The following is an 18,817-nucleotide window of genomic DNA, read 5'->3' on the forward strand; positions in this document are numbered from 1 at the left end:
GCCTTGGGTTCACTGTCACATTCTCTCAGAAGGCTTTCTTGATCACCGAAGCTGGCTTTGGTGTGTGCCCTTCCTCTGCACGCCCTCAATGCCCCGTACTTCCCTCACCCATCCCCTCTCACACTTTATTATAATTGCCTGGAGTCACGTCTGTCTTCCCAGGGGACTGAGTTTCAGGAGGTGCAACACGGCACTGTGGTACAATGGTCAGCAGCATGGACTCCGGGGGCTTGACTGCCAGCTCCATGACTTCCTAGCTGTGGGTCCACAGTGCATGGTTTCAGGTCTCTGTGTCTCAGTGTGTCTCCCCGTAAGACAGGGATATTCGCGAGGCTCTAGTTCGCATGATTGTTGCGAGGATTCGATGAGGTCTTTCGTGTAAAATACGTAGAACGCTGCCTGGCACACGGCGAGGGTGAAGAGATCCTGTCTCGTTTCATTATCTCTGTACCCAAAGCACCCAGCGCCTACCAGACGGTTAGCCAGTGGTGGTAGAACAAATGGATGGAACGGTTGTGGTGGTTAATTTTGCATTAATGTGACTGAGCCCCAGGACGCCCAGACATCTAGTTCGACGTTATTCCTGGGTGTCTGTGAGGGTGTTTCTGGAAGAGATTAGCATGTGAATTGGTAGACTGAGGAAAGTGTCTTGCCCTCCCCAGTGTGGGTGGAATCTGTGGAGGATCTGAATAGAACAAGAAGGTGGAGGAAGGGAAAATTAACAGTCTGCCTGAATGCTTGAACTGGAAATTTGGTCTCTTGCACTCAGCCTGGGACTGACACCATCAGTTCTCCTGGATCTTGGGCCTTTGGGCTTAGACTTTAACTACACCGTCAGCTTACGTCCAGCTAATCATGGGACTTCTCAGTCTCCATAATTTCATAGTGAGCCAATTCCTTATAATACATTGCCTACCCATTATCTATCTATCTATCTATCTATCTATCCATCTATCATTGCTTCTGTTCTTCTGGAGAACCCTAGTACAGCGGTGGAACTCAGCTTATCCAGAACGCAACCCCTTGGGCACTGATGTGGCCTGAAGCGAAATGCTGTTGAGGCTCCTGCATCAGAGACACCTGGGTTCAAACGCTAGCTGTGTGACCTTGAGCAAGTTACTTCACCTCACTGTGCTCCATTTCCTCATCTGTAAAATGAGGAAACCGGTCTCTACCGCGGAGGCTTGTTATGTCTATGAAAGATGCACCTGGCACAGAGCCCGGCATGTAGTAGGGGCTCAAATACCTTCAGCTTCCTTGCCGCCACCCCGTGTGATAATTTTTGCCCGGGGCCACGTCAGAAGAAAGGATGTTAGGAAATTGGCATCTGTCCACTTAAAATCTCAAAAGATAAAGTGGTCTTTGTGATCTGAAGACCCATTCCCTGCCCTGTGCTGTCCAGGCCCCTCCCCCACCGTTCCAGGGGCCTTTGAACTTACTCAGCTCTGACAGGAAATGGACCCCCCACAGCAGAGGGATCGGAAGGAGCAGACCCTCCCTGCCTGCTTCCCGCAGAGCTGGAGGAAGCAGAAGGAACACTGAGGAGTGGAGGCAGCCCTGGGTGAGCACAGTGGCCCCCACGCAGGTTCCCCAGTCACCCACTGGCTACCTGTGTAACCTTGGTGGGGGCCTGCTCCCCTCAAGGCTCCGTTGGACCCATCTGTCCAATGAGGTTGGGTTCCATGACCTCTGAGGTTCCTTCTGGACCAGGCATTCTGGGATGCAGGAAGTGGGACCCCTCGGCTGCTAGGGAGATCAAAGGGTGACTTCCCAGAGGAGGCCTCACAGCTGCCTGCCCTCTGGAGCAGCTCCTGGCTTCCTGCTCCACACGGAGCCTGCTGTGCAACCCTGGGAACTGCGGAGGCCTCAGCCAAGGTCGGACATTGGGTTTCCTCAACCCCCTCGTGCTCCCAACCCGTCCTGAGTCATAAGTTTGAGATACTTGACTCCATTTTCCTCTGTTAGCCACCTGGGATGGAGGTACCATGCTGTGTATTCTTCAAGTTTAATTCACCGGAAATGCCTGTCTGTGCCTTAGGACCCTGGGGAACTTCCCTCTTCACCCTTCCGGAACCTCCCAGGACTGTGCAGGGTTAGTGGATCCTATCCATGCTCCTCACCTGGCCTTTGACACTCATGATGCTTTGCCTGGCCTCCCATCCTCCAGTTGTGGCTGGTTGATCTCTCCTTACTGTGCTCAATGCCACCCCTACATCTTTATAGGTGCTGTCCCTGCCCTGCACACCTACCTGCTTCCTGCGCCCATACGCCCAGCCTGACAGAGGACAGGTGCTTTTCTAGGTCATCTCGCTTCTTCCTGGCAAAAGCCTCTGAGGGAGATATTGTTGCTGTCTGCATTTCCCAGGAGGGGGAAACAGAGACTGGGAAAGGCGAGGTGCCCCGCTGAAGGTCTCTGGGCTGAGCCCAGTCTAGAAGCCGGCCTCCTCTCTCCACCTCCTGGGCCCGTCCCACACCCTCCCCTCCCAGCTTCCATTGGCTAGGACTCTTGGGTTTGCACAGCACAGAAACCCAATTTGAAGAAGCTTAAGCCCAAAGGAAAGGTACTGATTTCTTAGAAAGATACAGAGTAGATTTTAGAGTGGGACTCAGGAGCCAAACTGTGGGCAGCAAACACTAATTATGCTATTTTCTACCATGCAGCCTCCGGCAAGTGAGGGCACCTCTTAGTGCTTCAGTCTTCCCATCTACACGACAGACAGAGTTATAATGACACCTCCTTCCCTGCGTTGTTGGGAAGGGTCAGTGAATTAGGGCAGTGACTGTAACCCACAATCAGAAAGCTTTTTTATATCAGAGCCCGGTACACACATAATATAAAACAGAAGTCATAAAACAATATCTACCCTTACTGTGTGTGATGTACTCTGATAATTTCTGTTGTAGTTTAGTCTAATCTATTTTGTTTATTAAAAAATACTGGTACCTGGGCGTCTGGGTGGCTCAGTCGGTTGAGCGTCCGACTTCGGCTCAGATCATGATCACACGGTTTGTGGGTTTGAGCCCCACGTCGGGCTCTGTGCTGACAGCTCAGAGCCTGGAGCCTGCTTCACATTCTGTGTCTCCCTCTCTCTCTGCCCCTCCCCCACTGCATGCGCGCACGTGCTCTCTCTCTCTCTCTCTCTCTCTCAAAAATAAATAAATGTAAAAATTTTTTAAAAATATTGGTATTAATCCCTTCATGGCCCCTCTCCCTAGGGTTGTGGCTGATGTTTGAAAATTGTTGGTGTCTAAGAACTTTTCTGGCATATAACATTTGCTACTCTTTTTTTTTTTAATTTTTAAATATTTTTATTTATTTTTGAAGGAGAGACAGAGACAGAGACAGAGACAGAGACAGAGACAGAGCATGAGTGGGGGAGGAGCAGGGAGAGAGGGAGACACAGAATCAGAAGCAAGCTCCAAGCTCTGAGATGTTAGTACAGAGCCCGATGCGGGGCTCGAACTCATGAACTGTGAGATCATGACCTGAGCCGAAGTCGGATGCCCAACCGACTGACCCACACAGGCACCCCCGTTTGCTACTCTTAACGTTTTTTTTTTTAAGTTTATTTCTTTATTTTGAGAGAGAGCAAGAGAGAGCTCTTGCTGAGAGGCAGAGAGAGAGAGAGAGAGAAAGAGAGAATCCCAAGCAGTCTCCGTACTCTCAGTGCAGAGTCTGACGCAGGGCTTGAACTCAGGAACCATGAGATCACGACCTGAGCCAAAATCAAGGGTTGGACTCTTAATGCACTGAGCCATCCAGGCTCCCCTTATTGTTGTTATTAATTGCAGACCCACCAAGACTAGAGAAGGACAGGTTTGATTACAGCAGGTGCTTTAGTGCAAACAGGAAGGACTCTCACCTTGGCTTCTCCTTCTGTGTCAGCATCTCTTCCTCGTGTTTGGCCTTCCCCACTCATATGAGCCATAACTGCAGGTGGCTCTCAGATGACATTGATATGGCTCTACTACCAAAAAGGAAAATAGTGCCTTCCTCTTCCCCCATCTAGCTTCAGTGATAATCAAAACTAACCTTTTTTGAGTGCTAAGGAGGGCCACTGTTCTCTTTACAGAATTCTCTGACTCAATCCTCATGATAACCTGGAGTCCCTGGCGAGATTGGCTGGATGCTCATCGAATTCGTTTCCTCTTCCCGGACCCACAGATGAACTGCATTTCCCAGTCCCCATGCACCTGGCTGGGGCCATTGGACTAACGCTTGCCAATGGAATGAGTAGAAATGATCTCTGGTTCAAGGCAGTACAGCCTTCTTTGTGCTGTCTTTCTTTAACCTGCCAGTGGGCTGGGGACAGGGCAACCTTGAAGCCATGTGTTAAGGACGATGGAACCGCATGAGCGTCGGTCTCGGGATGACCTCACAGAGCAGAACTGGTAAGGCACCACTGGCCTCTGACCGTCAGCAGTGGAGTATGACAAACAGAAGAATTTTGTTGTACCAAGTCAATGAGATATTGGGGCTGTTTATTACAGCAGCTAGCATCACCCGGCCTGATTCAAACAAAATACTTATTTGTCCATATTTTATAAATAAGGAAGTTGAGGCATCGAGATGTTAAATAATATACATTTTGTTGCAAAGTTAGCAGGTGATGAAGCCAGGATTTGAATAGGAAGCTGCATTATGAACACATATTCATTTTTCTGTGCTGTAGATCAAGTTCAGCAAACTTCACCTGCCACAGACCAAATGCTACCAGTACTATTCATTTATCTATCACCTTTGGTTGCTTTCACCTGCAGGGGCAGAATTTAGCACAGAATTGATCATTGTGAAAGAGACCATAACCCCCTTGCCCAGCAAAGCTGAAAATATTTACTATTTAGCTTTTTATATATAAAAAAAAATCTTGGCAAGGGGCACCTGGGTGGCTCGGTCAGTTAAGCCGCTGACTCTTGATTGCAGCTCAGGTCATGATCTCAGGGTTGGTGAGTTGGAGCCCCAAGATGGGCTCTGTGCTGACAGTGCAGAGCCTGCTTGGGATTCTCTCACTCTCTCTCTCTCTCTCTGTCTCTCTCTCTGCCCCTGCCCTGCTCACATGTGCATGCATTCTTTTTCTCCCTCAAAATAAATAAATAACTTTTTAAAAAAAAAGCTTAGAACCTCTGCTCTAAATTGAAAGATAACTTCTCTTCCAAAGTCAGTCTGAGTCATGTGTTTTGGGTGGACTATTCCACATAGGGGAGGAGAGTGAGGTGCTGTGATTGGTCAAGTTTAGGTCAGGTGCTTGCCCCTCGGCCAATCAGTGCAGCCAGGAAGGCAGGGTTGTATAAAAATATAGAGCCAGAACTAAAGGAGAATATTAGGGACTGAATTGTGTCCCCCTAAAATTCTCATGTTGAAACTCTAACTCCCAATGATTACACTTGGAAATAGGGCTTCTAAGGAGGTTAAATAAGGTTAAATAAGGTCATAGGTTAAATAAGGTCACTGGTGTCCTTATAAGAAGAAGAACAGGGGCACCTGGGAGGCTCAGTCCGTTGAGCGTCTGACTTTGGCTCAGGTCATGATCTTTTGGTCAGTGAGTTTGAGCCCCGTATCAGGCCTTTCTGTCAGCCAGCTCAGATCCTGGAGCCTGGAGCCTGCTTCGGATTCTGTGTCTCCTTCTCTCTCTCTGCCCCTCTCACACTCATGCTCTCTCTCTCTCTCTCTCTCTCAAAAATGAATAAACGTTGAAAAAATTAAAAAAAAAAAAGAGGAAGACACATCAGAATTTGCTCTTTGTTCATGTGCGCACAGAGAAAAAGCCACGTGAGAATGAGGAGAAGGTGGCTCCCTGCAAGCTGAGGAGAAAGTCCTCACCAGGAACCAACGCTTCTTGGCACTTTGATTTTGGATATCTAGCCAACAGAACGTGAGAAAATAAATTTCTGCTGTTTAAGCTACCCAGGTTATGGTATTTTGTCATGGCGGTCCGAGTAGCTGAGTACAGGAGGAGTGGTTTTCCGAATGGCGTTTGTTGGTTGAGGGCATGGGAAACACAGACATGATGAATTAGTACTGGGAGAATCACCGTGAGCCAGGTAACACCCACATCCCCCAATCCGTACTGCAGCACCATGATCAAGTACCACTAACATAGTATCTGGTGTTGCAGCCCAAATCCAAAGGAGATCTCAGATTTGCTCTCTCCTGCTCCAATATTCTTTAATGTTTATTTTTGAGAGAGAGAGAGAGTGAGCAGGGGAGGGGAAGAGAGAGGGGAGGACAGAGGATCTGAAGTGGCCTCTGCACTGAGAGCAGCGAACAGGCTCTGACAGCAGTGAGCCCGATGCAGGGCTCAAACCCGCAAACTGTGAGGTCGTGACCTCATCTTCAGGGAGCTGAAGTCGGATGCCCAAGTGAGCGAGCCACCCAGGCGCCTCAGCCCTGCACCAATATTCTTGGCACCACCCTGCACACTGGGCCCCAATGGGGTCCCCAACATTCCATTTGGGGGACCCTGGGTCATTTTCCTGGTACTGACATACATACTGGCACATAGACACATACTGCTATGCATTATACATATTGGTACACAGCAGAAGGTAAGGAAGTGCTCAAAAGAACGATGGGACGTATCAAGAGGATACAGGAGCTAATTTGAAGAGGCTCCCACTGGCCAAATCAGGAACAATCTGAAAGTCAAAATAATAAATGATAATAATGGATTATAACCTGTTGAATGAAATAATTTATGAGTCCATACAGAAGGAAAGGAAGGAAGGAAGGAGAGACAGAGAAAGAAGAAAGAAAGAAAGAAAGAAAGATAACATGACATCTACTAAATATAGAAGGAATAAGAATTAGAAAATCACCAAAGAATGGTAGAACTAGTGGGTAAACGCTCACAAGCAAGAGGATATTAATGTGGTCTCAGAGTATCTCTCCCATGCTACTTAAAAAGGGAAACATGGAAACTTCACAAAGGTTTCTACTTTCACCAAGAGATCAAAGCTAACATGGCCAGTATCAGGAAGAGTTGACATGTGTGCTTCCTGATATTATGCCCAGGATCAGTGGCATATCAAGGGTGTGGCTGTGGGGCAGGGACTCATCGCCCTGCATGCAGGCAGTAAGGAATAAATTGCGTTCTAAAATTTTAAAATAGTGAAACTGGATAACATTGATTTCTTTTTTATTATCACCATGTACTAGCGATTTGGTGATGAAGCAGCCCTCTCTGAAATCATCTAAGCCACTGCTGCCGTTATTTTGAGTTTTAACTATATGTTTAAGTATATATTTGGTATATATTTAATTATGTGTATATGTATACATATATACACAAATACCCGGGTACGTATTTCAAATTAGCATATTTTAATCACTTATGTTCTAATAAACGTTGGGATCGACGTGGAGTTTATTTGGCAAATTCCCAGTTACACAGCTGGCCCCGGTGTATGTGGATTCTGCAGAATGTGTTTCTTTTTTCAGAGTAAGTTAATTTCAGTTCTCATCCATTCAAGCTAACTGGTGCAGTTTTTGCCTTCCACCCCCCCACCCCCCACCCCCGCGCCCCCAGCAACTGCATATCCCGTGTTCAAATAGTGCACTCAATATAAGCAATGGGAGCAGAGCGATGGCAAAGAAACTAAGCCCCAGTCAGTTTAATTCTGACATCCTGTGTGACTAGCTGGGGTCTTTTTCCCATGCGTGACATTTTTTGGAACTTTAGAAAAAAATGAAGTCAGGGGCGCCTGGGTGGCGCAGTCGGTTAAGCGTCCGACTTCAGCCAGGTCACGATCTCGCGGTCCGTGAGTTCGAGCCCCGCGTCGGGCTCTGGGCTGATGGCTCGGAGCCTGGAGCCTGTTTCCGATTCTGTGTCTCCCTCTCTCTCTGCCCCTCCCCCATTCATGCTCTGTCTCTCTCTGTCCCAAAAATAAATAAACGTTGAAAAAAAAAATTAAAAAAAAAAAAAAGGAAAAAGAAAAAAATGAAGTCATTCTTTTCAGCCTCGCTTCATTGATGGGAAATACTGCAGAATGAGGAACAGTGAAAAGGCTTTCCCAGACAAAATGATTGCTCACACGAAGCTGTGCATGTGCTGGAGACGATGTTTGAAAAGTTAACCTCAGCCTTTGAAGAACCGTGTGATCCAAAGAAGGATCCGTTCCGATTGTGCTCTCTGCCGAACATGACTATTTTCTCCTGAGTTTATCTTCTATCAAGTGTGAAGTTTTAGGTGAGGTCAATCAGACACAAAAATATTTGAATCAGCCAGGATCGACCTTGATCACTGGACGGTATAATATCCAGCTTTAACATTGTTTCTTGAAGGCTGGGCGGACAGAAACTGTGGGGAAGTCCATTAACTATGCAGCAACACATGTAGGGAAGTGGACATTTACAGAGAAAAAAAAATAATCAGATTTCCAAGAAGGGAGCGGGGAGGAGCAACAGAAGATGCCGGTCTTACTCTGCCAGGAGAAATAAAAGGGAAATGCTTGGATGCTTGCAACCGTTTTCAGCAAAAATTGGATACACTTGAAAGACAATGGATCAAACAATGTTAGTTTTCAGCCATTTTGTCTGTTTTTGCAAAAGAAGAAAAACTTTGGAAGTTGTTGTTGTTGTTGTTGTTTTTAACCAAGTATAATAGAAATATTTGACGAATGAATTTTCTGGTGAATGGGTTTTAGTGGAAAATTTTTTGACAGTAGAGATGTTTGAATCAGTATCAATCCCAAAGAAACAAAGCCAGGAGCTGCACTGCAATTTCTTGGATTTATTGTGAAAGGGATTTTTATGAGTCTCTTCCAAACTTGCCCCTGTGTTGAATACTTTTTCTAACTATCGTATATCTGATGATTCATATGAAAGAAACTTTTCTAGATAGTTAACATTAATAAAAAGTATTCTTTGATCAGTTGTGAATAGACAGATTTACAAACCTGGCTACATTTTCTGTTGAACATGAACATATGAATAAGGTGGAATCTGATGAAGTCCTGAGAAATTTACATCAGTTAAGGCACAAAAACAGGAACTGTACGGTTGTTATTCATTTCTGTGACAGATACGTTTTTCTTCCCTATTCTTACGTAATTAAACACTATTAACGATTGTGTTTTCCTTTTGTGTACTATAATTTTAAGAAATATGTTCTCATATTTTTAGTTTAGTGGTATTTCTGTGTTTCTTTTCTAGGCCATTATTATCACTCGTATCATTTCATGATTACTTCTGAAAATGATTGTGTCATATAGAAGAGGAGAGTATAGGGGCGCCTGGGTGGCTCAGTCAGTTAAGCGGCCGACTTCGGCTCAGGTCATGATCTCGCAGTCCATGAGTTCGAGCCCTGCGTCGGGCTCTGTGCTGACAGCTCAGAGCCTGGAGCTTGTTTCAGATTCTGTGTCTCCCTCTCTCTCTGACCCTTCCCCGTTCATGCTGTCTCTCCCTGTCTCAAAAAATAAATAAAACGTTAAAAAAATTTTTTTAAAAAAAAAGAAGAGGGGAGTATTAATTTAAAACAGATTTGTTCTGGGGGGTCAAATGCCCTAGGTCAGACACAGACATTCAATGGTATTCCCACCAAAAATGTATCATCTGATTCTGGTCATGAGGAAGCATCAGACAGACCAAACCTGGAAGACATTTTACAAAATAACTTGTCCATGGAATCTTCAAAAATCTCAAGGTCAAAAAAGACAAAGAAAGTCTCAGGAATTATTTCAGATTAAAGGAGACTAAAAAGATATGACAATTAAAATCATTGCGTTGGGGCGCCTGGGTGGCTCACTTGGTTTAGCGTCCGATTTCAGCTCAGGACTTGGTCTCACAGCTTGTGAGTACAAGCCCCATGTCGGGCTCTGTGCTGACAGCTCAGAGCCTCAAGCCTGCTTCGGATTCTGTGTCTCCCTCTTGCTGCCCCTCCCCTGCTCATGCTCTGTCTCTCTCTGTCTCTCAAGAATAAATAATAAAAAAATAAGTAAAATAAAATCGTTGCATCATCTTGGATTGGATCCTGGACTGGGAAAAAATAATTATAAAGAATATTATTTGAACAATTGACAAAATTTGAACATGGACAGTGGATTAGACAAGAAAGTCATATTAATGCTAAATTTCCTGTGCTTGATGATTGTATTATTGTTCTTTATTAAAAAAAAATTTTTTTTTTAATGTTTATTCATTTTTGAGAGAGAGACAGAGCAGAGACAGAGCATGAGGTGGGGAGGGAAGGGCAGAGAGAGAGAGAGACACAGAATGTGAAGCAGGTTCCAGGCTCTGAGCTGTCAGCACAGAGCCCGACGTGGGGCTAGAACTCACGGACCGTGAGATCATGACCTGAGCCAAAGTCAGATGCTTAACCGACTGAGCCACCCAGACGCCCCTATGTTCTTTAAGACACTACTTTTGTTCTTAGGAAATATACCCTGAAATATTTAGTGGAAAGGGGCAGGATATCTCCATATGGGTGTGTATTGTGTGTATGTGAAGATACATGTTTAGATAGAGATAAAATAACAGTGAACGAGGCAAAATGTGTACAAATGGTGAACCTGGGTAAAGGATATCTGGGAGTTTCTTGTGCCGTTACTGGAACTTTTCTATAAATTTGAAATTATTTCAAAATGGATGTTTACCAACTGACAGACAGGTGAGGCTGGACCCAGCTGCACCCAGCTGGACCCAGTGGTATATGGGGTAAAGGCAAGAAAAGACCTGAGTAGCATTAGCTACTGATTGTGGAAGAAATTACACAGAGAAGAGAGAACCAAGGATGAATCCTAGGGAGACTAAGATTTTTTTTAAATTTCTTTTTAAATGTTTATTTATTTTTGAGAGAGCACGTGTGCGAGCAGGGGAAGGGCAGAGAAAGAGGGAGACACAGAAACCAAAGCAGGCTCCAGGCTCTGAGCTGTCAGCACAAAGCCTGACGTGGGGCTTGAACCCACGAACCACGAGATCTTGATCTGAGCCGAAGTCTGGTGTTTAACTGACTGAGCTACCCGGGCACCCTGGGGGACCAAGACTTAAGAGTTAGCTGAGACCAAGATTTAAGAGCTCCACTGGCTGGCTCAGTCAGTGGAGCATGTGACTCCTGATCTTGGCGTTGTGAGTTTGAGCCCCATGTTGAGCGTAGAGATGACTTAAAAATAAAATCTTAAAAAAAAAACCTAGCTGAGGAAGAGAAGTCAGCAAAACAAACGGGAGTAATCAGAGAGGCAGAGGGAGTGTTAAGTGACAGTGGTGTCACAGAAGTCCTGGGAGGTAAGAATTTCCCCAGGAGGAAGTGGTTAGTGGCAACATATGCTCTGAAAAGTTAAATAGGATGAGGACAAACTTTTAAAATCGGATTCCAGCAAGTAGCTAGAGGCACACCCACGATCGTACCTATGAAGACTCAGAAAAAGACAAAAATTCATTAAGACATTGAAAAGCAGGGTTGAAAATCAATCCATGGTCAGAATCAAGGCTTCCCACTGATTAGAAGGTGGTGGAGATGGATTGAGAAGTGGAGCTGGTAAACGACCTGCGATACCTGATTTGCAAAGCGCTTTTACAAACATTATCTCATTTTGCAGACTTTGCCAGCCGGATGGGACCCCGGGGTCATGAACTCCAGCCGGGGTAGCACATGGGAGACCTCTGTGCTCCTGTAAGCTCCCAGCCTCAGGAAGGCCGGCCTCCCAGCACCCCACCCCGCCCTGCCCCAGGTCCCCCCGTCGCCTCAGCCCCTCCCAGCCTGTTCCACTCCCTGCCTGGACAAAGCTGCAGGCATTTCCTCCTCGTCTGTGTGTGCAGAGCACCAGGTATATGGGGTGCCCATGGGCCTCCGTTTCCAGATCCATCTGGGGCTCCCTTCTCTGGGGCTCTTGAACGTTCTAAGCTTTGTTTCTGCCTCCCCTCTGATTCTCCTTCCGCCTTTCCTATCTCCAGGGTAGGAAAGGGTGGGCGGGAAGGGGTGTCTTTTGCCCTCTCAGGGATTATCAAATGTTCTCTTAGGTCATAGGTCTAATGTCAGGGCCTAGGGTTTTGACAGGAAAACGTTCAGACCGTGAGCCCTTTGTAACCTGTGTTGTCCTGTTATCCCTTCCCTGAGGCACTAACCGCAGGAATGCCCTCTCTACCCACATTATTTTCTTCAACAAATATTTATGGACTGCCAGCTCTGTGCCAGGCACTATTGTAGCCACTTAGCGTACAACTGTGAATGAGACAAAGTCTGAAGGAGGAGGGACGTTCAGAAGGTCGTCTCGCTGGGCTTCTAAGGGCCTCGATGTTACTGCTCGTGGGGAGGAGACACTCAGGGGGAGAGCTTTGCTGAGGCAACGTGGTGAACACAGGTGCAGCATGTGGGGTCCCACCGGGCCCCACCGTTCACTTGCTCGCCTGAGACTGCCACATCTCCCTGAGCCTCAGCAACTTGGTTTGTAAACTGGGGATCCCGAGAGCTGCCACACAGGTTGTACTGAGGATTGAAGTGAGGTCAAGGGCAACTGAGTGTGGGGCCTGGCACTCAGGGTGGAGGAGGACTGGGTGGGGAGCAGCTACCAACATTGTGTTTTCTTGATCTCTGGGATTTTCCTATGTGACTGCGAACCTCATTTTGTCAGCCTTCGGATTCCTGTCCTTCTCTGGGGCCAACAGACTTGGAAGGAGGCACTAGCCCTCAGCTCTGCAGACGTTTGCTTTTGTCGGGTCTAGGGAACCTGATGAGTGAACGAGGCGTCATGTGGTTACTCCTCTGTAAGGACCTGGGTTCTCTGTCCGCCATCAGGGCTCAGGAGACCAGCTGGATGGAGAGTATAAATGGTGAGACTGGGTCTTCCGTGGGCCATTTCATTTAATCCACTCAACGACTCTGTGGATATATGGTATTAGCCCCATGTTTATAGGTAAGAAACAAACCCTGAGGGTCAGAAAAGGATCACATTCCCCTAAAGGAGGTAGAATTAGTTTTTCAAATGTTCTGAGTCCAGAACCGGAAAAACGGGGTGGGGGGAGGAAGGGGCGGGGTATCAATCCATGCCTAATGCCAAGGCACATATGAGTGAGGGTTCTGTGGGTTACAAGGACACAAGGCAGAGCACGCCATAGAGGGTTAAATGGTAGCCCCTGTGTCCTAACCCCCAGAACCTACGAATGTGACCTGATTGGGAAAAAGGATCTTTGCAGATGTAATCAAGTTAAGGATCTTGAGATGAGATCACTGTGGGGTATGGGGATTGACTCTAAATCCATTGACAGGTGACCCTATAAGCGACAGATGGAGAAGGCCATGTGGAGACAAAGGCAAAGGTGGAATGGATGCAGCCACAAACCTAGGGATTCCTGGAGCCGCCAGAAGCTGGAAGAGGCAAAGAGGGATTTCTCTGTAGAACCTGAGGAGGCAGTGTGGATCTTGATTTGAGACTTCTGGCCTCCAGACCTGTGAGAGAATAAACTCCTGCTGTTCTAAGTTCCTGTGCTTGTGTTACCTTGTTAACAGCAGCCCTAGAAAACCAGCACACCTGCCCAAGGGGAATTCGACTGGCTCATCACAGCCAAGCCAAGGTAGGGGGACTTGGAGTTAGGCTGCACTCTGGGGTGGGGGGGGTGCTGGGTGGAGGCATGGGGATGCTGCCTAGGGCGTTCTTCCCCGGACTCTGCCCCTCTCAGCAGGGGATTTCTATTCTCTTGGTCGGTTTCTTCTGAGGCCATTGCCTTAGGCGCCCAAGGCGGGAAGAAGAATTCTGGTTGGCCTGGCTTGGGTCACGTTGACCCACGTTGACCTTCCAGTCCTCACTGGAACCACCTGGTTAGAATAAGAGTTGCAGCATTCCCCCTACGAAGGACGGGGCACCGAGTGCCACCGACGGGGGGCACTCGTGGAGTATTTCCCCCAGGCCATTAAGAAGCCTGGAGACCGCGTCTCCCCTGGTTGCTGAAGCATACTGAACGGTGCCCAAATAGGACTGGGTATACAGATCAGCGAGCTCTTGTCTGAAGCCTCTACAGCTTTCCCCCGCCCCCTCCCAGGCAAGCCTCTCAGTATTTCTGTATTCCTGGTGATTTATACCATTGCTCTGGTTTTATGACACTTCTCTTTCGCTTTTCTACAGGCCCTGGGCAAGAATTTCGCTTTAGTGAATAACTATTATTTCGCCTGCCCAGTGCCCCCTACCTCTTGAGGGCGCCCTTCCCTCACTCCATCCCTATCAGTGGCCAGGGGTGTTATAGACGCTGCCCTACTAGCTGCAGCTGATTGGCCCCAGGGTGGTCACCTGACTCAAGCAGGGCCAATGAGAGCAGAGTCCATTAGGCGGCTGAAGCTCTAAACCTCAGGTTAGCATAGCTGTTGGTGCGCTCGGCAGAAAAGTGGAGAAAGAATAAAGTTGGTATATGAGGGAGGCAGAGAGGAAGGAGGCCTGAAGTGTCCTTGACCCTGGTTCACTTGTTCCCAAGACCTCTGCTTCTTGCATGGCTTGGATTCTGTGAGCCAGTAACCTTTTTCTGCTTATGTGCTACCCTGGGATGGATTTCTAGCTCTTGCAACCCAGTGGCAAAAGAATTCCTTAGTATTATACATGAATGGAATAAAGCCTAGAACAACAGACTTATTGGTCAAGTGTTGGTTCCATCTCATTTTACATATGGGAAAAACGAAGCCCAGAGAGGGTAAGTGAACCAGTCACAGCCACACAGCTTGTGAGCATTGGAGCCGGGACCCCAAACACAGGCCCCCAGCTGTCTGCCAGTCTGAGTCACTTCTTTAAAGATCTTTTCATGACTCCGACATCCTGATTGGTGTATGGCATAGGATGATGGCTCGGTTTCTTTCTTTCTTTGCCTCAATTTCCCCATCCTGTCCCTGTGGGCACACAATTCCTGGCAGAAGAGAAGAGAACCAGATGTTATCCATGTGGGCTGCTTTGAGTTCTCAGGGCCTACAAAAGGCTATTATTATTTAATTACTGCAAATGGTAATTATAAGGGAAGGTAATTGTCTGCCCTTTCATTATGGCACTTTTGCCCTTTTCTTCTGGCAGCCCTTGGGCCAGTCATAAAAGACAACTGGGTCCAGATCTTCTGTGACAGCCCATCACTGGAGGATTGGAGCATTTGGGGGGAAGGGCTGTAAATAGTTACTGCCATCACCTTCTGAAGGTGATTTGTGGATAATACAGCCCTTCCATACCCACAAACTCCTTAGATCCTATAGGAAATGGGGAATTAACACTCCCTGAGAACTGGCCAGGTCCTGGGCACTGTGCCTTCCCCAAGTGAGATCATGCCCATAAAAAGCCCAGCAAGATGCCTCACTTATAATAAATGTTTGGTAAATGGTAACGTATACAATTTCTAAGCCTGACACAGTGTCCTGTGCATTAAGGATTCTCACCCTCCTTTTATAAATGAGAAGACCGAGATGCCTTTAGGTCCTACAGCTAGTGGGAGTATTTGAACCCCGTGTGCCTGATCTGAAAGCAGTCATGACTTTCACCTACAACTTGCCACAAGTTCCACTGACCTACTTTGCAATGGAAGAAATTGAGGCCCAGCATTGCAAGGTGGCTTGCCCCAGTTCATCGAGGGATTTACCAGAGTCATGACCTGGATCCACGTGTCTTGCCCTGTCTGGTTGGGGCTCAGACTTGCTTCTGGCTCTGCTGTACCCCTCTCCTCCCCCATCATCTCCCCCCATCCTACAAGCCCCATTTCACTACTAATGGTAGAGACACAACAGATGAGTAAGACATAGTCTTGGCGCTCTGGCTGAGCAAACACTAAGCTAAATGGTAGACCTGGGGGCCCCAGCATGAGGCTGGTGTATGTACTTAGCTGTCACTGCTCATGATGGACATTGCTAATCAGTCACAACATTTTCTGTGTTTAAAGCCCAGATTTTGAGTCCTTTGAGATTTAAACAAAAATTTGCTAGAATTTCCTCCCTCCCATCTTGTGGAAACCCAATGATGTCCCCAAGATTTCTTCAAGTTCCAGTGACTTATGAAGTCCTGATCACTTACAGCTCCTGCTTTCTACTCCCAGTGCCCTTGCATTCTCTCCTCTGCTTGTTTTTCCTCTCAGCTCGGGGACAATCTGGGCACCCCAGTGCCAACCAAACATCCAGCATGCGGCTCATTTTCTTGAAGGTTGGAGGAAACCGTGGGGGGGGGGGGTGTCATGGCAACGCAAAGGGCAGAAAACTGAGTAATAATATTTCTGTTTTGACAAGTTCTGCAGTCGCCTGTTCACTGGCACCCCTCTCCTCTGGCTCACCCATTTCACCAATCATCCCCACATCTCAGGACAATGCTCACCTATTTCAGCTTGTTCATTTTCAGAGCCTCCCCACCTTCAAAAATTCAACCCCCCTCGTTTATTTTTTATTGGATGAATGAATCAACAAATATGTATTGAGTACCCAGTTCATCGTGTGATGTCAAATCATGGGATTAGAAATCTGAATGCAGAATCACAGCTGGGGCAAGTGTACAAAAACCGCTGAGTCCGTGGAGCTATGAGGGCATCCTGAAAATAACGGAAGGCTCCCCTCAGCATGTGGCTATGAGCCATGGTGTGTTAGGTGAGTAGGTGTTCACCAGGTGATTGGGGACATGGTGGGTATGGTCAGGCAGGGAGCACATGCCAAGAGGAGGGTACTGCAAAGGCTGTGTGACCATAGGAATCAGCATGCCTTCCATGAGCCCACAGGAGGCCTGCATGGCTGGAGCACAGTGGCCGAGGGGAAAAGTAGTCCTGGTTAAGGATGGAGGCTTTTTGAGGGGCCAGACCATGTGACATTTGGGGGCCATAATCCCTGTCATTTCATCATGTAGAGCAATTTAGGTCTCCATCTCCTGCTCAGCTCCCAGACAGCCTTGGTGTAGCCTAACCTCCATTAATATCTCTGCTAACAGAGGCCAAATACTCAGAGTCTTTCCAGAGGAAGAAGTTTTTCCTCCCCTTCTCCCCCGCCAAAAAAGCAAAAAAAAACCCCAAAACCCAAAAAGCAAAACAAACAAGCAGAAAACGGAAAGGAGAGTACAGAGAGATGTGGCTTCACCCCAGTATGAGTTGTGCCACCACTTTAAGAAGGCAGAGTGGCCAGCTTGGGATTTAAATGACCCTTCTCCGGGTTATAACTTGGATGGTACAAACTGAAGGGCTTGAGAAGTTCCTGTTGGGGGTGGGGAAGTGTGGGGGAGTGTGGGCTGGTGTTCTCAGGGAAGATTTTTCCCCAGGGAGGGGTGGAGGGGGGTGGGTCCCTGAAGTTCAGGTAGCTGCATTGCCACGGCTTCACCCATGATCTCATGGGTACTTGCCCTGTGAAGTAGGCGTCAGCACTCTCAGTTTGCACAGGACAACACTGAGGCTCAGAGAGAGGAAGAAACTTGCCTGCAATTAACAGCTGATAAGTGACAAGCCAGGGTTCAACCCAGCTCTTACTGGACTCTTAAACCTAATCTATCATCTTAAACTCCACAGCCCCCTCGAAGGGAGCAAAACGAACAAAGGTGAAGAGGGTGAATGGGCAGAGAGCTCGCATGCCTACTCTCAGTCTCTCAGCTAACACCACATAGCGCCCACTGTGAACCAGGTGCTCTGGACCGGGGGTTGGAGGGCCTCAGCTGCAGGCCTGACCCCGAAACTTAGCCAACCATTTTCCTTCTTTGGGCTTCAGTTTCCCCTCCCGTGAAATGGGAGATAACATCCCTGCCAGCCTCCCTCCCAGGGGCTCCTGTGGCGTCCGATTAGTAAGTGCTTGTGTTGACGCTTGAGATTGGTTTAGTTCTTCTCCTTCTTTTTTAATGTTTATTTATTTTTCAGAGCGAGACAGAATGTGAGTGGGCGAGGGCCAGGGAGAGAGGGAGACACAGAATCTGAAGCTGGCTCTGGGCTGTCAGCACAGAGCCTGACGGGGGGCTCAAACTCACAAGCCGGGAGATCATGACCTGAGCCCAAGTCAGGCACTTAACCGACTGAGCCGCCCGGGTGCCCCAAGATTGGTTTAGTTCTGATGGGAGGTACAGCCCGTTTGAAGGAGGGGGGGGCTGCTGGCTAGCGTGGAGGGTAAGGACAGGAAGATGGAAATCTCATTGTATTGAGGTCTCACTGTGAGCAAGCTGGGGATGTAATGTTGGGAAGCCAGCCTTGTGCTCAGCATGACAGGAGTCGCAGGGCCTGAGGGTTGCCTGGATACCTGCTGCTTTGCAACTCCCCACATCCGTCACCAAGTCCTTAATACGTCCCACATATTGTCCACTTCTTTCCATCTCTGCTAAAGCCACCACCACTGTTCATCGGGGAGACTCTGAAAGTCTCCCTGGTTTTCTGCCTTGCCCATTCCAGTCCATTCTTTCCCCAGCAGGCACATGGACCTTTTACAACGAAATGCGATCACATCACTTCTCTGCCTAACGCCTGCCTCCTCACGATTTCCTATTGTTCTCAAGCTAAATCCCTGCCAGGGAACCCCAGGGTCATTTTGCAGTCCCCCTCAGTCACTGCGGCTCCCTTGTCCTTTGTGGCCCTTCAGCAGGGCCAGCTCCTCCGGGCCCCAGAACCTCCACACAGAGTTCTTCTCTTCACCAGAAACGCTCTTCTCCCATCTCTTCCCTGGTCTCGACTTAAACGTCCCTTCCTCTGAGAAGCTCTCCCTGATCTCTAATCCACTCCCCAGACACCCCAAATCTCTCTTTTGCAGCCCTTATGAGACAAATAATTATCTGCGTAACTACCTGTTACAGTCTGTCTCCCTAAATTAAAGTCCGCTCCTCTTCTCCTTCCAGAGGAACGCACTTCCCAGCCTCCCTTGCACTTGGGCTGGACCACGTGACGAGTCTTGGCCAATGGGGCGTGAGGAGAGGTGGTGGTGGTGGT

This window comes from Prionailurus bengalensis, chromosome C1 (genome assembly GCF_016509475.1).
Source record: "Prionailurus bengalensis isolate Pbe53 chromosome C1, Fcat_Pben_1.1_paternal_pri, whole genome shotgun sequence".
In the NCBI taxonomy this organism is placed as follows: Eukaryota; Metazoa; Chordata; class Mammalia; order Carnivora; family Felidae; genus Prionailurus; species Prionailurus bengalensis.